Raw genomic sequence first — 21,214 nt, 5'->3', positions numbered from 1 at the left:
CATGGAAGTCCAGAGAAGATTCCTAGGCCTTGGAATCCCTACAGAAGTGCTTGTGAGCTGAAGCCACCAAGCATGCCTAGCTTCTCAGCAATTACAGTGGTGCTGCCGGGTTGGCCAGTGGCTTCTGTCATGGCTCAAGGAGTGGCCTGTGTGGTAGACTCAGCCAGAGATGCTCAGTGGTATGAGGGTCACAGTTAGGCTCCTGTTACTCCAGTGCAAGCCATTCATCCCACCCACTCGTGGGTGTGGACTCTAGGTAGTTTTCTGATAATCTGGTTGGATGCCCTTTATAGTCTTTCTTACCTAGAGGGGCCTGGAGAGAGAGCTCAGAGATTAAGAGCACTGGCTGCTCTTCCAGAGGTCCTGAGTTCAATTCCCAGCAACCACATGGTGGCTGACAACCATTTGTAATGAGATCTGCATACATGCAGGTAGAACTCTGTATACATAACAAATAAATAAATAGATAGATAGATAAATAAATAAATATTTGCCATCTTGCCTGGGACACAGCCACCTCTCAGGTACAGGGTCTCAGGGAGTGCAGGGATGAAACAGACATTCTGGAAATGTAAAAGGAAGTGTCGGCCAAGAGGAGTGATGGCTCAACGCACAGGAAATAATTGCTGGAGGTACACAAGCCCAAGGGCGTGGGGCTCGAGAGCAAGTACAAACTGGCTGGGATGCAGAGGGCAGGTGGGGTCAGTGAGGAGATGGGTGGGGTGGCACAGACCTCAGGGGTTGTGGGGAGACTAGATATCCCAAAGACAGGGAGCTCTGAGCCAGGGGAATGCCTAGAGCTGACGATGGGGTCTCCCAGATGTCTAAGTCACATTGTATTTCAGACAGATTTTCCTGGGTGAGTTGGGACAGCTGGAAAGTCAGACTGGGTGAAGCTAAGAAGGCTCTGTCACTAGGGGTGGGTCTGGAGGATGTGCTTGGTCCCTTCTCCTTGACGTGGTTGGAGCACCCAGCCGCACACAAGTTATTCTTTCCTTGTTTCTCCCAGGGTGTCCTGGTGACCTGCGCCTTTGTGGAAATGATTGATTTGTAGATCTGCTATAGCTTCAGGTTATGCAGTCAACAATGCACCTAGTATGTTGTATTCCACGGGCTGGGCTGGGCCATGCGGTGGTGTGTGTGTGTGTGTGTGTGTGTGTGTGAGAGAGAGAGAGAGAGAGAGAGAGAGAAAGAGAGAGAGAGAGAGAGAGAGAGAGAGAGAGAGAGAGAGAGAGAGAGAGAGAGCAGAGAGCCAGGGGGCACAGAGCAAAGAAACACCTGTTCCTCTGGGTGGCTGAAGCATGTTGCCTTTGTCTCCAGTGAAGTGAGGTGCTGTCACGCACATTAACATGGTAGTGGTGGGGTTGTCCCCACCACCAGGGCCGGGACCCTGCTTAGCTGTGTTTAGGTGCTCTCCAGCTGCCCAGCGATCTGGCTGCCACCCACCTCTGCCCATTCCGCCTCTGTTCTTGCTCTCACCACGCACACCCTCTCTTCCTTGTACACTGTCACACCCTCTTCGTCCCTTCCCCTCCTTTGTACATTTGTAGGAGAGGCCTACACGTATGGGTACCAGCTCTGATAGGTGTGCTTCCTTGCTGGCCATGGACTTGGGAAGGAACTGTCCTTAAGGAACTGAGGGCCTATGCTGTCCTATCCCCAGGCTCAGGCTGCTGTCCCTCAGCCCCACCTACCTGGAGCATCTTGGACTTCGGTTGTGGAATGACATGTAGGCAAAGCGAATGCAAAGCTGGTAGATCACACTAGAAACAGTCAGCGCTTGGAGAGCTCTGGGTTTGGCTAGTTCTGTCTGCCTGGATGTTTCACTGTGTGATCGGAAGCAGGTTGTTGCCTTCTCTGTGCCTTACTTACAGTTTTCATGGCGTGGCAACATAGCTGCCTTGTAACCCATAAAGTGTTTTGCACTCGCCTAGCACACGGTAGCTACACAGCGGACATCCTCAGCCCCTGTCCTAGGACACAGTAGGAACATACAGGACATCCATAGCTCCTTTTCCTGCCTGGTCATGTTGCAGCTGCTCTGAGCCAATCAGATATAAGAGGGAATGCTGGACTGTTTGCCTTCCTGTTATAAGGCATTGCTGTGCCTGTCTTTTAAGTCAAAGCAGTGCCTGGAGCTACAGTGACATTCTTGGGGCAATGAGATGGCAAGCCTGTGGATGGGAAGTCTGCCTTAGGAGACTGGAAGGAGTTTGGATCCTTGATGTCTGTTGGAGCTCTGCTGTGCCTGCCTCTGACTTCTCTTACATGAGGAAAACCAACCCCAGTATGTCTAAGTCCCATTACGTATCAGCTCCATGCGGCTGAATGTATTGCTGGTGTCTTACTGTCCTGCACTGTGAAGGGACACCATGACCAAGACAACTCTTATAAAAGAAAGCATTTAACTGAGGATTTGTTTACAGGGTTAGAGGCTTCATTCCGGATCATCATGGCAGGAAGCAGGCAGGCATGACACTGGGGGGAAGTAGCAGAGAGCTTTACATCCTGAGCCCCAGGCAGCAGGAGAGGGAGAGAGAGACAGAGAGACAGAGACAGAGAGAGACAGAGAGACAGACAGACACAGAGAGAGACAGAGACAGAGAAAGACACAGAGAGACAGAGAGACAGAGAGAGAGAGGGCCTGGCATGAACTTTTGAAACCTCAAAGCCCACTCTCAGTGTCACATCTACTCCAACAAGGCCACACCTCCTAATCCTCCCCAAACAGTTCATTAACTGGATACCAAGCATTCAAACATATGGATCTATGAGGACCACTCTCATTCAAACCCCCACACTAACCGATAGAATTTACTGGCCATTAATTTTAGGGATAAGAATAGCAGACAGGGCCCTGACGCTGAGTCTAATCAGCACACATTCTTCCTAGTACTCTGCTTATTTCTTGTATGACCCTTGGATCCACGTGTGTGACTGTCACTGTAGGTCCCCAAGGCCAGGACAAGCGAGAACCTATACTCACTGTTGTTAGTGGCTCCCCTTGGGCCTAGAACAGAGCCCGATGGTGAGCAGCAGTCAGGACAAGTCAGGTGAATTGAGTGAGTGCCGTTTGATCTGGAACAGCCTCAGGAAGTTGAAGTGGAAGAATCCATTGGGTCAGGAGAGCCCAAGCTCTGCTACTGCCGGGTACAGGGTCAGGGACTTTCCCAAGAATGACTTTGAAGCTGAGGCTGGCAGAGCAAGTCCACTGTAACCGTGAGCACGGGGAAGCCGTAGGTGGTGCATGCCTGGTGGTGTGAGCCTTACACCTGAGGCTAAGGTGGGAGGAAGGCAGGAGATTGTTCCATGGTTAAAAGTGTGTGCTGCTCTTGCAGAGGACCAGAGTTTGATTTTTACTCCTGGCACCCCATGTTGGATGCCATAACCCTGGCTCCAGCGGATCAACACTCTTTTGGCCTTGGGCACCCACATGTACCTGTGCAGGAACAGCAAGCGAGTTTGAGTCTGCCTATGTGCATGCATGTTTGAGTCTGCGTGTGTGTATGCATGTGCAAGTGCATGTGTGCGCGCGCATGCACACGCGCGTGCACATACACAATTTTTTAAATGTAGAAGTGTGTGGGTGGCCATATAAGTATGTGTTTCACATACAACTCCGAGGTTCTGAGTTCATGTCCTTTGGAACGATGTTGGGCTGGGCATGGTTTTGAGCATGGATGATAGGAAGTGGAGGCAGAGAATCCCTGAATGTTCTGAGGGCGGGCAGCGTGGACTAGACATCGGTGAATGGCAAGGCTCCTGCCTGAAGCAAGGTGGAAGAAGATCGGCAGGCAAAGGTGTCCTCTGACCTCCACGTGCTCTCTGGAGCTCTGCACACAGACATATCCCGTGCACACACACAAAGATTAAAAAAAAAAAAAATCGTCTGTGTAGCCCTGGTTGACCTGGAACTCTCACTCTGTAGACCAGGCTGACCTCAAACTCATAGATCTACCTGTCTCTACCTCCAAATTGTTGGTGTTAAATGTGTGTGCCACCACTGCCTGGCTTCTTTTTAAAATGGATTTATTTTTAGTCTGTGTTTAATGGGTTTTTTGTTTGTTTGTTTTGTTTTTGTTTTTGTTTTGAGACAGGGTTTCTCTGTACTACTTTGGAGGCTGTCCTAGAACTAGATCTGTAGACCAGGCTGGCATCAAACTCACAGAGATCTGCCGACCTCTGCCTCTCCAGTACTGGAATTAAAGGTGTGTGCCACCACCGCCTGGCTGTGTTTGATGTTTTGCCTACACATATGCGCACCACATGCATGCAGCACCCACAGAGGCCAAAAGAGGGCACCAGTTTTTCCTGGAACTGGGGTTGTGAACTGCTGTGGGGATGTTGGGAACTGAATCTGGGTCCTCTGTAAGAGCAGCTAGTACTCTTCACCACAGAACCATCTTTCCTGTCCCCACACAAAGATATTCCTAAAAGTAGAAACAGCTCAAATTGCCTTTAATGGATGATGAGTGCATAAACAAATGGTCCCTTGCTGTCTGGTTCCATCACTCTGAGACACCCGGAATGACAGATCCATGGGGGGGGGGGTGGTGGAGCCATTCAGGGACTGCCAGGGTCTGGGAAGAGGGTGTGCAGTGACTGCTTAGCAGGCAGGGGGTTTCCCTTTAGTGTGATGAAAATTATGTAGGGCCAGATGGAGGTGAGGATGAGATAACACTGCAAAAATGAATACCACGGAACTGTACATTTTAAAGTAGTTTATTTGGGGCCACAAGATGGCTCAGTGAGTAAAGGTGCTTGCTGCTAAGCCTGAGGTCTGAGTTCAATCCCTGGGACCCACATGGTGAAAGGGAATCAGGTTCATGAAATTGTCCTTTGACTTTCACAAGCATGTCAAGGCACACATGCCCCGCACCCCCCAAATGAATAAATAATAAATTAATGAATGTAATAAAAAGAAAGTGGTTGGCTTTATGTTATGTGAACTTCAACTTAAAAATGTTAACTAGCATCTATGACCATGGAATTTTCATGACCACTCAAGGATTTAACACATTTAGAAATGCATCTATTATTAATTTATTTTTGTTAGAGACTTGTTCCTCAACTTATTTGAGAAAGAGTAACTGAAGAAAGAAAGTGGTGTGTGTGTGTGTGTGTGTGTGTGTGAGAGAGAGAGAGAGAGAGAGAGAGAGAGAGAGAGAGAGGTTGTAATTTGCTTTTCTGTTGTTGTGATAAAACACCAGGACCAAAAGCAGCTTAGTGGGGAAGGGTTTATTTGGCTTATACTTCTGGGTCACAGTTCATCAGTGGTGAAGTCAGGGCAGGAACTCAAGGCAGGGACCTGGAGATGGGTCCCTGGAGGAGGCTGCCTACCAATCTTCTCCCTCTGGCTCCTGCTCCTCCAGCTTTCTTACAGACCTCAGAACCCCCTGCCCCAGCAGCTTGACCCACTGTGGGCTGGGCCCTTCTTTGTCAATCATCAGTCAGGATAGTTTCCCACAGACTTGGCCACAGGCTAGATTGATCTGGGCAATCCCTAAGCTGTGAACCCCTCTTTCCAGATGACTCTTGGTTGTGCTGAGTTGACAGTAAAAACTACCCAGGACAACAGGCCCAGAAGAAGGCTGGCCTTCCGTGGGCCTGGAATGCCTCTCTTTCTGTAATTGCATCTCTGCTCTACTAGGAGAATTTCAGACAGGAGGGATTCCAGGGTGTGCAGAGGGAATAGAACCTATCCAGGAAACACCATTAGTTTTTGCAACCATCAAAGGGCAAGCAAATAGGCAAACTAGAATGGTGCTGATGCATAATGATGTTACCTTGCAGTTCCAGAGCAGGTGACTTGGGAAGGAATGAACTCTTGATGCTTCTTATTCTCTTGGGGTCCTAGACTCCATCAGACCTTGCACTGAGCACTCTGGCCCCCATGGGGCAGCAGCACACGGGAGGATGGCCATGTTTGCTGCAGATGCTCAGCCAAATCTCAAGGCTCTTTCTAGCTGTTCCTGCACCTGAAGCTGATTCACCACAAAGAAAATGAAGCCCAGACCTATATTACACCTCCTGCTCTCCAGCCTCTCGAGGGGGTGTAGCGAGTTTGTGGAGTACTTTTGCATTTTGTTTCTTGAAGAGGGGCCTGTGAAGCAGATTGGTGGTTAACAGCACTTTCTGCTCTTGCAGAGGACTTCGGTTCCTAGCACCCACATTGGGCGACAACCACCTGCAACTCTAGTTCCAGGAAATACAATGCCATCTTCTGGCCTCTGTGGGCACTGCATGCATGTAATACATATAAAAGATAAGCAGGCACATATAAATAAATAAATAAATAAATAAATAAATAAATAAATAAGTAAGTAAGAAAGACCTGGAGTGATGGCACTCAGGAGGCAGAGACAGATGGATCTCTGTGAGTTCAGGCCACCCTGGTCTACATAGCAAGTTCCAGAACAGCCAGAACTATACAATGATATTCTGTGGCAAAATAAATAAATGGGGGTCTGGAGATATGGCTCAGCAGTTAAGAACACTGGTTGCTCTTCCAGAAGACCCAGGTTCGATTCCCAGTGCCCACATAGTTGGTAAACAATGATCTGTAATTGCAGTTCCAGGGGATCTGACACCCTCTTTTGACTTTCTCCGATACTGCATGCCGGGAGTGCATAGCTATGCATGAGGGCAAAATAACTGTACACATACAAATAAAAGCACATACTTAAACATAGAATATTAAGCTGGGCAGTAGTGCCACATGCCTTCAATCCCAGCACTCAGGAGACAGAGGTAGGTGGATCTCTGAGTTTGAGTCCAGCCTGGAATCCAGAGCGAGTCCAGGACAGCCAGTGCTACACAGAGAAACCCTGTCTCAAAACAAACAAACAAAAACAAAACAACAAAATTTTTTTGAAACAGGTTTTGTTTTTGTTTTATTTTGTTTTTTAGTTCTGGTTGTTCTGGAACTATTATGTAGACCAGGCTGGCCTTGAACTCCCAGAGATCTGCCTGCCTCTGCCTCTCAAGTGCTGGGATTAAGGGCATGTGCCACCACATCCAGCTAAGTGGCAAGTTTTGTTGGGACCACCCCTTCTGATACTTATTTCCCTCTAAATTGGTCAAGACACTGGGAATGGACAACTTAATTCCCTAATTAGCAGCTATTGAACTTGCCTGTTGTCCCAGCTGCCTTGAGCAAACAGGCAGCCTGACTTCCCTTATGCCAGCACCAGCCTTCTGGAACTCTCCACAGATGCCTTGAACAACTGTACAAAAGACGGCAGCTGATTACCTTGGCTCCTGAGGGCACAGTCCTAGCCAGGGCTGCTTGGAACAATTTGTACCAGACTTTTTGCTCTAACAAGGCTTGATGTATAAGTCTAGATTAAGACTTGCTACAGTTTTTCCATTCACCACCCTTTTTATCCAAGAAAGTTTACTTGATTCCACTTATATGGTTATCATATACATATATACATACACATAAATATACATATCAAGCATTTATATAACAATTATTTAAAAACAGTTCTTTACACATATATACGTTTTCCAATTATTAAAATGAAAACAAATTTGCATACCAATGTGTTTTTTTATATATAAAGAATTAAATCTTGGCTACATTTTTGAGACTCAGGACACAGCATTTTCAGCATTTTTCCAGAGTCTATTTATGTTTTGATTTTATAACTGTCAATGTTAAGAACACAGTCTCATACAAATGCATTGTATAAAATGATCAGGGCTGTTTCTCTAAGAGCAGGAGATTTTGTTTTTGTTTTTATTTTTTAAGACAGGGCTTCTTTGTGTTGCTTTGACTGTCTTGGCTGCCCTCTGCCTCCCGAGTGCTGGGATTAAAGGTGTGTGCCACCACTGCCCAGAGAGCAGGCGATTTCTATGTGTACAGTGAAGATGCTGCAGTTCAAATCTGAGCTGAGGTTTGCAGGCAGCACTGGAGTTGTGTGGCCCAATGGCACCCAGGCAGGTTGCAGCAGGGTCTCACAACGCAACACAGGTGAGCTATGCCAGAAATACCTCGAATTCATTGTGCATTTGATTTTGAATTAAGGTTTGGTTGTTTCCCAGTCAGAAACCTTTTCCTGTTGTCAAATATTTTGTGACCTCCCTATTCAGTTATGCTATTCCATATGAAGTTACTACCCACAGTTCAAGAAGCTTTGCTTTGGGCCTGGAGAGGTGGCTCAATGGTTAAGAGCACTTGTTCTTGCAAAGGACCCCATTCAATCCCCAGCACCCACATGGCAGCTCACAACCATCTGTAACTCCAGTCTCAGGGGAATCCAAATTTCTCTGATGGTTTCTTCCTTCCTTCCTTCCTTCCTTCCTTCCTTCCTTCCTTCCTTTTAAAGATATGTTTATGTGGGGCATTGGTGGCACATGCCTTTAGTCCCAGCACTCGGGAGGCAAAGGCAGGAGTATCGCTGTGACTTCAAGGCCTGCCTGGTCTACAGAGTGAGTTCCAGGACAGGCTCCAAAACAAACCAGAGAGATCCTATTTGGAAAAAACAAAAAATGTGTTTGTATATTATGCTTTGTCTGCACATATTCCTGCAGGCCAGCAGAGGGCACCAGATCTCATTACAAATAGTTGTGAGCCACCACGTAGTTGCTGGAATTGAACTCAGGACCTCTTGAAGAATTGAACTCAGGACCTCTTGAAGAACAGGCAGTGCTCTTAACTACTGAGCCATCTCTCCAGCTCCACTCTGATGATTTTTAAGGGCAGCAGGCTCATATTTGGTGAACAGATATACATGTGAGCTAAACACTCATACATATAAAATTTTTAAAAAATGCAAAACAATTAAACACACACACAAGAAACTGTACCCTAAGGCTGGGTATGTAGCTCAGTTGGCAGAGCATTTGCCTAGCAAGCATGGAACCATGGGTTTCAACCCCAGCACTGAATGAAACTGGGCATGGTGGTGCATGTCTGTGATACCAGGTAAAGACAGGAGGAGTATGGGAAGTACAAAGTCACCCTTAGCTACTTAATAAGCTCCAGTCAAGTTTGGGCTACATGAGACTCTGGTTTTAGTAGGAGGAAGAGGAGTGAAGGGAGAAGGTAGTGGTGAAGTGGTGTTCTAGATTACTCTGCAACCATTTCCAATTTGGCCAGAGGAGAAGCACTTCCGGGGGAGGAACTGTGTAAGAGGCAAGGTCATGCATGACTGCTCCAAAACACAAGCTTTAACGACCTCAATTGGTGCTACAGAGGCGAAGCTGTGATGGGCCCAATCAAGCGCTGTGACTGGTCTAGAATGAATGGCTCACTGACTTAGCCGGCAGGGAGATAGATGCTTTCCTGAGGTTGCAATACCGAGGCGGTGAAGGCATCTCTGGAGTTGGCTGCTTTCAGTACCGAAGGCCTTGCTGGTAACATGAAGGCGGCGGCAGCTGACACCATCATTATAGCGGCAGTGTCCCAGTGGTTTGATAGCTGAAACGGTGACTGTATGACAGTTGGAAGAGAGCAAAGGCAGCTGCTTGACACATAGAAAGGTCCTGGTGGCCTTGGAAGCAGTCCTGGCACCTCTTACCTAGATTCTATTCCTTGCTGTTGGGCTTTCAAAGAGCCTTGCTTGGGACTGGCACCTGGTTGGTTGCTGAGCCCAGCTCCCTGGCTTCTCAGCAGTGTCCGTAAATATTAAAGTAGCAGGAGGATTTACAGCCAACAGCTGAAGGAGCATCGGTGGAGGACTCAGAACCACACACTAGCTGCTCCCACAGGCCTGAACCTGCTTTGCTTTGCTAGTAGGGGCTGGATTCCGAAACCTGCACAGCGAGTCGAACACTAGAGGGCGCTCTTTACCGCTGCTTTCACCTGTCTACTGCTCTGGCTCTCTGCAGCCAAACACAAAAAGGATGGGAAGCCACCCAAGAGCAGCATTTGTAGACTTTGTATCCATCCACAATTTCTTTCCAGTTGGAGCAAAAGAAACCTCCGCCGGTAAAGTGGTGGCAGGGAGAGCTTTGGACTGAAACAGTCAGGATGAGGAGCAGAAGGACCTATGCCCATTGCTGGTCCTTATAGTTGCCAAAGCATTTCTTTTTCAATACTGTCAAAGCAAGTTTTTGTTGTTGTTTTGTTTTTTCAGTAATGGAGAATGTACCTAGGGTCTCTGGCAGGCCAAGCAAGTGCTCTACTACTGGTGTGTGTGTTTGTTTGTTTGTGTGTGTGTGTGTGTATCAAGCTATCCTTTTTATTTTATCTTTTATTTTGAGACAGGACCTTACTAAGTTGCACAGACTGGCCTTGAACATATTGTATAGTGCCATAGCAACCTTACAATTACTGATTAAATGAAAGCCACCCATGTACTTTCACCTAGAAAATTCTGTAATATTCATAATAGAACAAAACAAAAATATGGAAGGGCAGAGGTACAAAACACAAGCGTGGAAGGATGCAGGTACCACACACAAGTATGGAAGGATGCAGGTACCACACACAAGTATGGAAGGATGCAGGTACCACACACAAGTATGGAAGGATGCAGGTGCCGCACACAAGCATGAAAGGATGCAGGTACCACACACAAGTATGGAAGGATGCAGGTACCACACACAAGTATGGAAGGATGCAGGTACCACATCCTTGTTGTGGGTTATTTGTTCATGCTTCGAAACTCCCAGATTATGTTAATAGAGTTGACCTTGGATCAGGGGGCAGAACCAGTGACTAATTGACAAGAATTAGCCATAGAGAGTATGGAGGACTCAGCAGCATGGATAGAGAGACACAGGAAGGAGTAGGGAGGGACTTAGAGATTCTTGGTCTCTTTGGGTTGAGGGTGTAGAGAGGCTCTCTCTTGCTGGGTCTCCAGCCAAAAAGAAAGGTCAGTTGGTTGCTTTTTGGCTTCCCTGATCTAGTAGGTTTTCACTCCAACATCTGACTCCCGAGTCTTTATTGGTAAATAAAACAACAGATAAGACAACTACATTTCAGGGTTGCATGGCTATAGCCACAGCTGAACCCATGCTGGCAGGATTGGAAGGCACAGATGGTAAACTATCAGTAGATTCAGGTGCCTCTGCAAAAACTACACACGAGCAAGGCAGAGTGGAAATACCAAAGATGCTGTTGGTCTGCTGTTGGTCGGAGTTGTTGGTAACAAAACTGGAAACAAATTGAATGCCTCTCTGGGGAGAAAGAAGTACAGTTAAGTAAATGTTACTTTTCCTTAGCAGAGAATGTGTTACAATGAGTCAGTGTTAGACCTGAGGGTTCTCAGTCTGTGTTTTGAGAACAGAAAAATGTGGGGAAGTTTGTATTTTTAAAGAGGTCCTGTGTTAGTTAGGGTTTCTATTGCTATGATAAAACACCATGATCAAAAGCAATTTAGGGAGAAAAGGGTTTATTTCAGTGTACACTTTCTGGTAACAGTGCAGTCCATCACTGCAGGGACTCAGGGCAGGAACCTGGAGGCAGGAGCTGAAGCAATGCTATTCATGGGCTTGTGGCTTGCTCAGTCTGCTTTCTTATAGCTCCCAAGACCACTAGCCCAATCTCATGGAAGCATTTTCTCACTTGAGGTTTCCTTCTCTTAGATGAGGCTAGCTTGTGTCATGATGACATAAAGCCAGACAGCACAGGTCCTTTTAATTTTTTTTAAGATTTATTTTATTTTTATGTGTATGTAGGTGTCATTAAGGTCAGGGAGAGGTGTTGGATCTCCCGGAGTTAGAGTTACAAGTGGGTGTGAGCTACTCAGTGTGGACACTGGAAACCAAACTTGGGTCCTCTGCAGGGACAGTACGTTCTCTTGACTTCTGGCTTCTCCAGTCCCAAAGCTCTTCCATTTGTCTCCATGTAGACCCATTCACACGGTTGAAGGACCGGGGAACTGGCCCAGTGTCCAACCCTGAATTCTAGATCAAATCCATCCTTCTGCCTCCTGCCTCTGCCCAGGGTAAGTCCCCAAATTAGGCAAACTGGGCTTTAAATTCCAGCTCTCATTTGGTCTGTTCTGACCTCATCTATAAGGCCTTAACCTGTGGATCGCTACCCCACTGGGGTCGCATAGCAGATATTCCCATTACAATTCATGACAGTAGTACAATTACAGTTACGAAGTAGCACGAAAGAAGTCTTATGATTGGGGGTCACCATGACATGAGGAACTATTAGGAAGGTTGAGAAGCACTGGTAAGCATGCCACCTGCCCCAGTTCAGACTCTGAACCCTAGAATCTCTAGCTAACTGTTTCCATCAATCCGGGCCAGTTAAGTATGTGTTTAAAAGAAAAACCGCAGGGCAAACAAGCTGTAAACCTTGGCAGCTTCCCAGAGGAAGGAGATAGAGAACAGGAAGAGAGAAAGCCAAGAAGTTTGAGTTAAGCCTGTGTACCCCACCACACAGAGTGAACAAGCAGCAGCCTGGCTCCAGGGAAAGAGGAAGGAAGCCTGCTAGAGAGGGTACCAGCCTGGCTCGGGACAAAGAAAAGGTAGAAAAAGAAGAAAAGGGAAGGCACACCTGTCTGAGTCAGTGCTCAGAGAGGTGGGTGGGCCTTTCAGAGCCTGAGGACAGCTCTAGGCTGACTGCACAGAGGGTGGGGTTTCTGGGAAGGAAAGTACGTTAACTCATTAAAAGGTTAATTATTCACCCTGTCTCAGTGTGACTCTGGGAAAATCTGCCTCCTTAAGGGGTGATTCCTTAGCCAGGTGACAGGCACTGGCGCAACTGCATTAACTCTTACTGACTATGAGGAAATGCTTTTCCCAAAATGGGCCTCCAATGCCATTGTAAGGCATCCATCGTTAGCCCTCCAGGGAGTTACAGGGACATGGCAGAGAAGCCTGGCTTTGTCTTTTCCACGGTGTGTGTGTGTGTGTGTGTGTGTGTGTGTGTGTGTGTGTAATGCTGTTTGAGACAGGGTTTCATGTTGCCCAGGCTGGTCTCAAACTCACTATATAGTGGACAATGACTTTGAACTTCTGACCTACCTGCCTCCACTATCCAAATGCCAGGATTGCAGGCATACAGTACCAGGTCAGGTTGTAAGCCTCAAGCTCCTCCATAAGATATGGACAGTCATTCCCCATCCCATACTGCCCTCTGATGTTTACATCTGTGACTCAGTGTGCAGATTCCATTCAGCCTGATTCCTACTTCATCCAGACTTAACAGTCACCTCACAAAACAGTTCCTTTTTGGTCCACATTTGTACAAGGCAGAGTCATTGCGCTTAACTCCAGTAGTAGAAAATCACAGGCACAGTTCCGGCTCCCGGTGCTGTGCATAGTATGAGTCATTGCACTCCCTCAACTTCAGTTTGCTAATCTGAAGAGTGGATGGGGGAGGGGAGGTCTTCAGAACAGGCAGGAGCATGTTCAGAGAGGTCAGGGCACAAATCCTGCTTTGAGGAGAGTGAGGAGGGTTGGTTCTGCCCATCCTCAATCAGAAGTGGGCGTGGGGTGGTTCTTCTGAGATGAATCAGAAAATTCTAATTTTCTCCAGTCACCTGGGGTCATCCAGGAAACTGAGTCACAACAGTAAAACTCACAGGCACCACCCTGAGAGAGCCATGTTCTGCTGGCAAAGGAGCCCTGAGCCATGACAGTCCCTGAACTACGACAGCCATTCTGTGAGACCTGGGTAAAAGTGTGACCAGGGATGAGTGAGTCACTGCCACAAAAGAGGGAAGAGGACAGGCCTCTGGGAACTGGGGACATTAGGTTGACTTGGATGGAGAAAGGCCCAAATACAGATTGCTATAGGCTGTGTGTGGAAGGAATGTGCAAGGAGAACATAGCTCTACAATGCTGTCACTGTGTGTGTGTGTGTGTGTGTGTGTGATGTACTATGATAGTGTGCATATGGGTACACATACCTGTGCACATGCATGTGTGGGGGAGGAGGTATGTGGAAGGCAGTGGGCCACATCAGACATCTCCCTTTGTTCTCCACCTTTATTTACTTTTAATTTATCTTTATTATTTATTTTATATATATGGGTGTTTTACCTGTATATATGTCTGTGTGCTACCTGAATACCCGGTGTCCTCAGAGGTCAGAAGAGAGCCTCAGCATCGGATCCCCTGGGGCTGGGGTTGCAGACAGTTGTGAGACACTGGAAGAGCAGCCATTGCTCTGAACTGCTGAGCCATCTCTCCAGCCCCCATTTATCTTTCTTTCTGAGAAAAGGTCTTTCACTGAACCTAAAAGTTATTGATATGACTATCCTGGCTGGCCAATGGCAGGGATCACCGAAGTCTACCCGCTCCCTCCTAAATGGCTGGCAGTGTGCTTCCCACACTGAGTTTTATGGGGCCTGGGGGTCCACACTCACGCTTGTGCAGCCTCACATTTTGCATTTGGGTGTTTGAATCCACGCTTGTGATGCCATTTCACAGCTCTGCTTTAAACGCTGCAGGGAGACTTCGTACGTGGAGTTTGGGCTCCAATCCTATGCTCCACGTGTTTGATCATAATTTTGGTTAAAGTAATAACTAGCTTTTAAAAAAGATTCAAAAAGAATGAGGAAAATAACCAGAATACATGTTTCTTAAAAGAAAATAAGTAGAAGGTCTTTAAGGACATGCCCCGAGATGGCTCGGGGGTTAAGAGCATTCGCTGCTCTTCCACAGGACCAGGGTTCAGTTCCTAGTACCCATCTGGAACTCCAGTCCCAGGGAATCCGACATCCTCTCCCGGCCTCCAAAGGCACTGAGTGAATGTAATGCAAAGATCCACATGCAGGTAAAAGAGTTATTTAAAAAAATATTCAGGACTACAATCACCAGGGAAATGTGAGTTAAAACCACAGCGAGATCTTAACCTCAGTCCTGTTAGAGTGGCCATTAACAAAAAAGCCAAAAGTGAGCAAGTGCAGTTGAGGTCACCTCTTGCATGAGATGTCCCTGGGGATGTAAACAGTACAGTCAGTGGGACAAGCAACATGAAAGCTCCGAAAATATTAAAAACAGGACTGCAGGTTGGAGAGATGGCTCAGGGGTTAGGAGCACTAGCTGCTCTTCCAGAGGCCCTGAGTTCAATTCCCAGCAACCACATGGTGGCTCACAACCATCTGTGGTGAGATCTGGTGCCCTCTTCTGGCATGCAGGCATACATGCCAGCAGAGCCCTGTGTACACATAATAAATAAAACTTTACAAACAAACCAGGACTTCGGTGTAAGCCCATGATCCTGAGCCTGGGTATGTCCAAAGGAAATGACGTCGATACGCTGGGTCCAATACGCTGGGGCGTGTCTGTTCTCCTGTGCTCATTACAGCATTCTTCACAATGGCCAAGGCATGGGAAAGATTCTGGGCATCTACAAATGAGTGGGTGGTGTGTGTGATGGAATGTCACTCATCCTCAGAAAAGAAGGCAGCCTCCTCGTTTGTGCAGCACAGATGAACCTAGAGTATATTATGCAAAGTGAAATACATCAGCAAAACACTGCAGGGCATCACTCACATCTAGAAATAAAAAACTCAAGTCAGAGACACTGGGTCACATGACTAGGGGCTGAGAAGTGGGATGGGGGCAGGTTGGGGGTAATGTGGGGAGAGGGAGAGATCACAGACTTCCAGTTCTGTAAGGTGAATAAACTCTGGAGACCCTGCATGGGATGATGGTGACAGTGCTGATTGTGTACTTGAAATTTGCTGAGAATAATATTAAATATTCTCATCAATCTCCCTGGCCCCCAGTTTTCAGCCTTCCACTGTGGGGCAAGCCGGGATGTTCACAAGAAAGTTTCAAGTCTCAAGGGCCCCTTTCTGGCTTTGCGTAAACAGTAAATAACTGTTGTGGGTATTAGAATCCTCCATGGATTGCCTAAAAGTTGGGCAGAGGGCTCCATGAATGCAGCATTTATGATTTGTCACCAGGGCATAGTGGGTTTCCCAGTGATGCAGCTGCCCTGTCACTGATGCGTTGTAACTCTCATCCACGCATCCACCCCAGTGGACTCACTGATTCACCAAGCTGGACCAGGGCAGACTCATTTGGTCCATCATCAGTCCCCTATCTGGAGTGGAGGCTCACACCTATCCAAGAAAATTCATGCAACACACACACACATACACACACACACACACACACACACACACACACACACACACACGGGAAGTGATGGCCTACTGTAGGAAACTTTATTAGCTCAAGAGAAAAAAAATAATTTCTCAATATATATATATATGAACATCAGATGCAGCTTAGATAGAATTTTAGTTATTATCCCTAAGCAAGCCAGCAGACAGTGTGGTGTTGATCAAAGCAAAAGAAATCGAAGCAGGGCACTGAGGATGGGAAGGTATACCAGGCTTGCATCAGTATAGGATGACCTCACATCTTTGACAAGTGTTGTGTAGCAGACAGAGGGAACAGAGTTTATGCCTGAAACAGACAGACTTTTAACTTTAAAGGGAAGGTACAGTCCTGTTGAAAAGGACAGGCACATGGCCCCAGAGGCAAAGTGGCTGCTGCCATGATGGCCAGCCAGATGTGGTTGGAATCAGGATGATCAGGTCTTCCAGGGACCCAGGGTATGTCCCCCAGGGGTTGACCAGCTTCCTTTCTTATACCACTCAGGGCCACCTCCCTAGGGGTGGCACCAGTCACAGTGGTCTTGTCCTCCCATAGCAGCCATTAAGTAAGTGTCTTGTAGATGTGCCCACGGGCCAATCAAGTGCCATCTTCACAGAAGTCTAGATTTGTGTCAAGTTAACCAAAACTAACCAGGACAAGCAGAGACGTTATACTTCAGAGTCTGTGTAATGACACAGGAGGCGACCAGGCTGTTGGAATAGTTTCCCTATGTGTTTGTATTCCTTTGTGCTAGGAAATTGAAGCCGTTCAATTTCATTTATTCCAGATCACTACTCAGTCAAGGTGTAGCTGGTCAGCCGAGCAAATGGTTCAAGTAGGCATGTCCAACCTGTTTGACATTGCCACAGGATGCTGTCACCCATAAATGTCATTCTTGAGAACCATGCAATGAGCCTCTCTCTCTCTCTCTCTCTCTCTCTCTCTCTCTCTCTCTCTCTCTCTCTCCCTCCCTCTCTCTCTCTCTCTCTCACACACCAAAACAAAGTCATGGTCATCGAGAGTAAATGTTTTCATTAAGTTTACAGTTTTGTGTTGGGCCACATTCATGGTCTCTTCACCCACAGACCCTTGCTTGGACACACCAGATAGACAGATCCTTTCTTGGGGCTGAGCCAGCATGTGAAAGGCAGAACCTGGGTGACCGAGTTCCTGTGAAGGGAGGGGTCTGATCTAGCTGTGCCCCTGGGGTCTGGCTTCCTTAGCATTCAGCGCCTCAGATCCTGCAGGGACTTATTAATGCAAATTATATAAAACTGGCAATTATAGGTTTACAGCTTTCCCTGCTGGGATTGATGTGTCCACTGCCCTGGGGGGACAGCCTTCATAGAGCCCCAGAAGAGGAGAGGTGATGGGGTGGAGCAAGGCAGGATGGCTGTCACTTACAGCTCTTTACAAGGTCAGAGCATGGCTCTTAGAGTTAGAAACAGCTCATCCACCCAGGAAGAAGATTAATTGTCTGACAAGGGAGGAGTGATCTGATCTGAGGGCTAGAGTTCACAAGGCCCATAAATCTTCCTGAATGGCCACATTATACATCTTGAGATGCCGCCAACAAAGTCAATTCTAATTTCATATAAGAATCGAAGGGTCTGATGTGACAATTTATGGAAAAAAATTTTGTGTATTTTTTTGCATGTCTATGTGTGGTTGCATGCACACATATGTGGGTGCAGGTACACGTATACACACAGAGGCCAGACATCAGGTGTCTTCCCCTACTTTTTTGAGCCAGGGTCTCTGACTGAGTCTGGAGCTCTGCAATTCAGCAAAGCTTGCTTGCCAATGAGCCTCAGGTATCCTCCGTCCCTGCTTGCTGGAGCTGGGATAAGAGGCATGTGTTGTGGTGCCCTGCTCTTTATGTGGACACCGAGGATCCAAACCTTAGTCTCCATGCTTGTGTGACAACACTTCATCGACAGCCATCTTCCTAGTTCCTAAACATATTTTTTTAAAATCTTGAGGAATCAACTCAATGAAAATATGATCTGTATAATACCACCCAGAACAAGATATAAGCCCAAAAGCTTCTCTGGTGTCCTCTCTATGTCAATAGGGCCCTCCTCAGCAGTAATGACTCCTTAGCATAGAGCTGACTTGGTTTTGAACTTCATATTAAAAAATACCATATGTTCTGGCCATGGTGGAATGTGAAACCTTAGCTACTCTAGAAGAAAAGGCAGGAGGACTGAGTATTCAGGGCCAGTTTGGCCAATTTTGTAAGACCTTGTCTTTGTGTAGCCCTGGCTGTCCTGGAATTCCCCGTGTAGACCAGACTGGCTTCAACTCATAGAGATCTGTCTTCCTCTGCCTCTCGAGTGCTGGCATTAAAGGTGTGTGCCACTATGCTTGGCTCGAAATAAAAATTTTTAAATGAAGGACTGGTAATGTCAGCCAGTGGTAAGTGCTTACCTGGCATGTGAAAAAAAAATCATAAAATATTATAACAAGTATATGTACATAGCAGATATTATTATTATTAGTAGTAGTAGTATTGAGTCTAGCATCTTTGGCTCAAAATTATGTTCAAGAGTCACTTGAGATTTTATATTTAACACTAGCTTGTTCCTTTTCATTCCTGTGTATTAGTTCATAGAATAGACTATAATTTGCTTATAAATTCTATACATGGATTTTGGCTTGTTTTTACTTTGAGGATATTATAAATGTCCCTCCTATGGATGAACATTTGGTGCATGTTTTTGATAGACACATACACTTATTTCTAACAGACATCTGCTCTAAAGTTGAGTTCTTTTTTAATTTTTATTTTGGTGTGTGTGTGTGTGTGTGTGTGTGTGTGTGTAAAACTTTAGCTCTGTGTAGCCCTGGCTGTCCTGGAACCTGCTCTGTAGATCAGCTGGCCTCGAACTCAGAGATCTGCCTGCCTTCTACTCTCAAGTGCTGGGATTAAAGGTGAAAGTTGAGTTCTTAAACGAGGGTATGTGTGCATTTAACTTGTGGGTATTATCAACATGTTTTTTAAAGTGGTTCTACCAATTTACAGTCCTATTTTAAAAAATAACAGTTTCATGGGGGACAGAGATAATGGTATGTGTTTGTAATCTCAGTGCTGGGAATACAGAGACAGGAGACCCATGAGGCTCACTGGTCAGCCAGCCTAGCTTAATCATGAAATTCCAGGCCAAAGAGAAACAATCCAAGTAAGGACCTGGATTAGCTCAGATCTGTCCATCTCTCTGAGGCCAAGATGCTGGGGCTCCATGGATTTTCCAGGCAGGGCTGGGTGACAGCTGTCCTGTCTCATGTTAGCAGCATCCCAGAGTGTTGAGCAGGGGACCTACAAGGAGCCTCTTGCTTACTGTCTGTCCAGCTGCTGAGCTATTGTGGTGCTAAGGTGGTTGTATATTAGACATCGCTCTTTGCCGATGCTCTGAGCCCTCTCAACTATGTAGCTGGCCCCAGACAGGCCCTGCTTGACTGTGTTCCTAATGGAGACTCTGTGAGTCACCCAGATAGAGCAGTTGGTGTGTACATTGTGGGAAAGCAGTAAGTTATGCCTTTATCTTTCATTTTATTTCTCTTACCCATTGATTATTGCTGTGAATATTTCTTCTTTCTTAGAGTGATGAGTTGCTTTAAATGTGGTTTAGGGGACGGGGAGACAACTCATTACATAAAGCACTCACTTCACAAGCGTGGGGATAAGAGTTCAAATCTTCAGAACCCATCTGAAAGTCAGGCAGGCCAGGAGTGGCAGCACAAGCCTTTAGTCCCAGCACTCAGGAGCCAGAAGCAGGTGCATCTCTGTGAGTTCGAGATCAGCCTGCTCTACACAGTGAGTTCCAGGATAGCCAGGGGTGCATAGAGAAACCCTGTCTCAAAACACCAAAACTAACCAAACAAACAAGTCAGGTAGACATGGTGGCCACCTGCAATCCCATTGCTTGAGAAGTAAGGATGAAGTATATCATGGGCATACTGGTAGCCAGAGCTCCAGGCTCAGCAGGAGACCCTGCCTCAGTAAAATAAAAAATAGACAATAATTGAGGAAAACACCTGATGTCAACTTTAGCCCATATAATGCATATAAATCATGTAAACATGTATGTGACATACATACAGTTTTATTTACTTATTTATATTTAAAAACTTTCCCCTATATTAGATTTTGATCATATGCTTTGCTTCTCCAAATCCTCCCAGATCCTCCCTGTTTACCCAATTCCACATTTTCTCTCTTTCAAAACAAAACAAAAAAATCAGTAAGACAAAAATTACCTCCCCAAATCTCCCACAAAAACAAACAAGCAAACAGACACCATAGAATTTGGTTTTATGTTCTCTACATGGGCGTTTTAATTGTAAAGTTCTGTCAGTTGCAACAGCATGGATAAGTCTTGCTAAGTGGATAAGCCAAGCCCAGAGGTGTGCCTATCACACAATCTTACCTATCTGTGGAATCTAAGAGTCAGGCTTATGGAGATGTAGAGTGGAGCAGAAGTTCCCAGAGCACTGGGGTGGGGGTAGAGAGGGAAGGGGTGACTTTCGGCATCGAGGACCCGCTACAGCAGCACAGCACAAAAGGCAAATGTTCTGGGGCTCTGTTACCACAGGCTTCAGAGGGCTTTTGTTTGAGACGGGGTCTCATGTAGTCTGGGCTGGTCTTTGACTCTTGAAGTTCTTTTTGTTTGTTTATTTGGTTTTGTCTTTAAACTTCCTTCTTTCCTTCCTTTCATTCTTTCCTTCCTTCTTTCCTTTCCTTCTTTCTTTCTTTTTTTGAGACAAGTTCTCTCTATGTAACTCTGGCTGTCCTGGAACTCACTCTGTAGACCAGGCTGACTTCGAACTCACAGAGATCTGCCTGCCTCTGTCTCACAAGTGCTGGGATTTAAAGCATACACCATCATGCTTGGTTTATGCAGCTGCAAGTGTCAAACTCCAGCAACTTCTCTACCAGTTGAGTTACACCCCCAGCCATAAAGTTAAGAATGTACTTTTTTTTTTTTTTTTTTTTGGACAGGTGCAGTAAACTTTATTGATGATACTCAAGAGAGCAGGGCTCCCTAAGCCCCTTAATTCTGGGGGTCTGGGATGGAAACTGTGAGGGAGATTAGTGTGGGGGATTGTTGGACAGGGACGGCTCAGCAGCCAGGGCCTCTCTCTTGCTCATGTCCTTGCTGGGGGTGGATGGTTTAGGATGGGCTTC

The sequence above is a fragment of the Phodopus roborovskii genome, unplaced genomic scaffold (genome assembly GCF_943737965.1).
Source record: "Phodopus roborovskii unplaced genomic scaffold, PHOROB, whole genome shotgun sequence".
NCBI classification, from domain to species: Eukaryota; Metazoa; Chordata; class Mammalia; order Rodentia; family Cricetidae; genus Phodopus; species Phodopus roborovskii.
This window is presented reverse-complemented; position numbering follows the sequence as displayed.